Source organism: Alligator sinensis, unplaced genomic scaffold, assembly GCF_000455745.1.
Source record: "Alligator sinensis unplaced genomic scaffold, ASM45574v1 scaffold273_1, whole genome shotgun sequence".
NCBI classification, from domain to species: Eukaryota; Metazoa; Chordata; order Crocodylia; family Alligatoridae; genus Alligator; species Alligator sinensis.
This window is the reverse complement of record NW_005841943.1, coordinates 919,206-923,327: the sequence shown is the minus strand read 5'-3', so window position 1 is coordinate 923,327 and position 4,122 is coordinate 919,206. Positions and strand designations below refer to the sequence as shown.

Below are 4,122 nucleotides of genomic sequence, written 5' to 3'. Positions count from 1 at the left end.
CGCGAGCGGACGACCGCGGCGAATGGTAGCGCCCGGGCCGCCGGGATCCCCAGATGAACCCTCCTCTGCGGCGACAGGAACAGCCCAAGTGCCGCCGTCCCCCCCCGTCTGCTCGTCACATGGGCTCGCCCGCTTTCAAACCCCGCACTGAGGACAGGGGGCGGGCCCGCGGGGGGCGGGCCGCAGCCCAGGCTCCGCGCCCGGCGGGTGACAGGGCTGCTTTGCTGAGCTGTGAAATGGGGATAACCCATCGGCCGGTCTCCCTGGGCTGTCGGCCCGTCCGTTTTGGGAGCAGAGTCAGTGCAGCCACGCCTAGGGATCCCGTGGGCAGACATGTGGGGACTCGCATATAGATCCCCTGCACAAGAAACGCGTGTGGAGACAGTCACACCCGTGGATCACATGCACACCCCTGTAGAAACGGGCAGGGGGGGGCTGGCGGGGCAAGCTTCCCCCCCTGCTCCTGGGAGGCGGCTCCTTCCTGCCTGCCCCCCCCCCTCCATTCTTGATGGGCAATTCGCTAGTATTTCATAATAGTATTAATGCTGCTATATGTGAATAGCCAAATAATGGCCCCTACAGCTGCTGTCTTACTGAATTCACCGTCCACTGAAACATCCAGTATAAACGTTTTAACAATGTGCTTAATATTCACATTTAGACTTGTTTACACGGTTCTAGGTGGGGACTCACATTTATGCAGCTGCACTTTCAAGAGTGCATGATTGCATGGTGATTCCCCGCCTGGCAGCATACCTCAAGATTTAATTTTGAGTTCTTATTAGTCCTGCAGACTGTTTGGGCCTTTCACATTCAGTGATCATAATTCTCCTGTTTCATATGCACACAGTGTCCTTGTATCCAGTATTGTACTGATTTTTTTAACATTTTCTTGCATGGCAGGCACATACCTTTGCAATCTTCTTTCCCATTGTTGGAATTATCAGAAGTGAAGCATGTCTGTGCTCTTACTTCCTCTGGTTTTCCACCTGTGATAATAGCCCAGCATCAAGACTTATTCTCACTCTCCATTCTTTTGTATTAATTTATATTTATATTCTCATTTCTTTTATATTCAAATCCTCCTTTTAGGCTGCAGTTTTCACCCTACTGAGGTTCTTGGGATATACATTTTAAAAAGGTACTTTCTGGTCTTCAAAAACCGCACATAGGAGCATGATTCTGCATATAAGAAACTATGATAAAATCCCATCAAAACCAATGCAGCTACTTGTACAACTGACAAGGTACCACTAGTAAGTCATATTAATCTGATGTTAAGCAAAAGGCAGGGGAGGGGTGGCACCTTAAACTAACTCCTTCTGAGAGACATGAGCTTCTTTAGGCTATTTTGCTGGATCCTATGAGTGGAGTTGAAGAGAGCAGGGGTACCAAATAGAAAAGAATAAAGAAATTAAAAAGGATAGGGAAGCAGGGGTGGAGAGGCACTTTATTCTTTTCTGTTTAGTACCACTGCACTCTGCAAGTCCATTCATAACCTCTGACAAAATCTGCTGTAGCCTATGAAAGCTCATGCACCTCTGAACAAGTCAGTCTAAGGCGGCATTTCTCAACCCGTAGGTCGTGACCCAAAAGTGGGTCTCAAGAATATATGAATGGGTTGCAAACTTTAAATTAAAAAAATGAATCAACAAGCTTTAAAAATGGATTCTCCTTTAAAGGAGACAAATGTGGGAAACTGTGGCTTTTCCCTTGCAGGCTGGCAGAGTTCCATGTGTGAACACTCTTAGCCCTTCGTAAGTGTAAGGTAGCTTTCTAAACCTGTGTGTGGAAACAAGAACTGCTCCAGAAGAAACTGAGTAATAACACTTAGAAATTGAAAGGGACTTAACATTTCCTAAACCCTGTACAATTCCTGGAACTAGATGATCTAAAGCCTGGAAACTGTTTCTACTTTTTCTTTCTATTATTATTATTACTATTATTAAATAATCAGATTGATAGGTTATGAACAGGATTACATGGCATGGTCTCTGTGATAGCAGAGGACTGAGCTCACTAAGCCAGGAAGTCCCTTCCCAGTTCTTTCTTTCTACATCTCTAAATTAATTGTTTCATATCCATTGTGTTCACGTTTCAGAAACTTCTATCATACTTTTTCTCACCAAGATGCTATATACAATGATTCTCCTCTTCACAATAGATGATGTTGTGTAATGTTGCTTATATAAGGTAAATTAATCTCCTACCCACACTTACTTACATTTTGCATTTAGAATAAAGAGAGATCAGGATATCCTTACAAAAGAATAAGATGAGCTAAGATTTTTCTAACAACTGCTTTACTAATCCAACATCTGCACTTGAATTCCAAGAACAGAAGATATTCCTTTAAAAAAACAGATAAGGTTGCTAAGTGGCAATAATGTATTTATCTATGATGTTACCCCAAAACTCTCTATAAAAATTGGGCTAAAGCTTTAACTGTAATTAATGGTTTTGGATGTCCAAATTGAGACACGGTAAAGGGACCTAAATGAGCAATCTCGGGCACATTTCCGTGAGACATTTCCTGAGGAATAGATTAATTAGCTCCACAGTAAACATCTTGGCATCTACACGTGTAGGGCTATTAGGCTGGAATAAACTCCACAGCAGGGTAGTACTTGTAAATGCAGAATGTTTTACTCCACAGCACAACACGTGTAGATGCTGATGTGGCTGGGGCATGAGAGTGCTTCAGTGTGGAGGCTGCCTGCTGGCTAGCCCCACACTGGAGCACCTTCGTGTCCCAGCCAGCCCTTCTGCAGCACAGTGAGCTGAGTTGGAGCAGCCCCAGGCTGGCAGGCTGGCCCCCCGAGTACCCTGCCAGCCAGGGCTACTCCAACCCAGCTCAATATGCTGCAGTCCTGGGCACACACATAAACACGGTGCCCAGGAACAATAAACTTTGGCCCAATGTGTGTCGGAGTTTATTGTATCAAATTAATATACATGTGTAGATGTGCCCTTAAAGACCTTAGTAACTCTAGAAAAATTAAATCTTATTTCATAGCAAATACGAAGAAATGCCTATTTCCTCACAACATATGAACCTTGAAAATGAATTGATTTATTTCAAATGTATTGTTTTTTGGCAACCAAATATATTCTTTTAAGATGTCACCTGGAAAGAACTCCTGTTATATATTTATTGGGCTTTGCAAAGCTTTGGGTGGTGATTCGATTAGGAGGAGACTCAGCTTGATTTGGTGGCTGAATCTCCAAATCCAAATTGAATCAGGGGACCAATTTAAAAGTCCGAATCGATTCAAAGCTCTCCGAATCTTCAGAAAAGATTCGGACAGCTTTGATGGTTCAGACAGTCCCTGGTGGCTGCAGCAGGGAGCTGCAGCTGACTTCAAACTGGTAAGTCAGGGGTGGGCAAAATATGGCCCACAGGCCAGATCTGGCCTGCAAGGCCATTCTATCCAGCCTACGGGGCCCCTAAAAATTTTAGAAAATTAATATTGATCTGTCCTTGGTTCCTGTCAAAAATGACAGGAACCAGGGTAGTAGGATCCATGGGAAGCTCAGAGGACTCCCACAACAGCAGGGCCTGCCTGGCCCTGCCCCCCAGCCACAAGCCCCAGCGGGGGCTCCTGGCCTGGGACCATGTGAGTGCACCATACCAGAAACTCAGGTATGGGTGGGGGGGACCTCGGGTAGGGAAGGAGCCCGGGGAAAAGCTGAGCCCGGCGAAAAACAGCCCCTCGCCTGCCCCGTGGCTGGTTCTCCCTGCTGCAGCCACTCGCAGCCCATGCAGGCTGTGAGTGGCTGCAGCACAGGGTGCTGGCCATGGGGCGGAGGAGCAGCTGCTTCCCCTTCCTCCCCCACCGCCTCGCGCTCAGCACCATCTTGTAACCTGCCCCTGCTGCCAGCCTGGGCCCCACACCGGCTCTGGGCTTACCCGTCAGGGCTGTGCCACAGCGGCAGCAGCTGTGGCCCCCCTGCCCCGATTGCCGCACCCACCTGGAGCTCATGCGCTGGGCAGCCCAGAGGTGGTGGTGGAAAACACTGCCCGGCATGGCAAACTGGTGGGGGAGGCCACAGCTGCTGCCGCCGCAGTGCAGCCCCAGTGGGCAAGCCTGGAGCCGGGCAGTGTCTGCCACTACCACCTCT

General features: G+C 47.8%; 1 long non-coding RNA gene across 1 annotated transcript in view; it reads right to left on the bottom strand.

Moving 5' to 3' along the window:
* LOC102369285 overlaps positions 1-4,122 on the bottom strand; it is a 50,900-nt gene that overhangs the window by 43,738 nt on the left and 3,040 nt on the right. The window contains exon 2 of the long non-coding RNA XR_323384.1: positions 912-989. This is a non-coding gene — a long non-coding RNA (uncharacterized LOC102369285). The remainder of the gene's footprint in view (positions 1-911; positions 990-4,122) is intronic.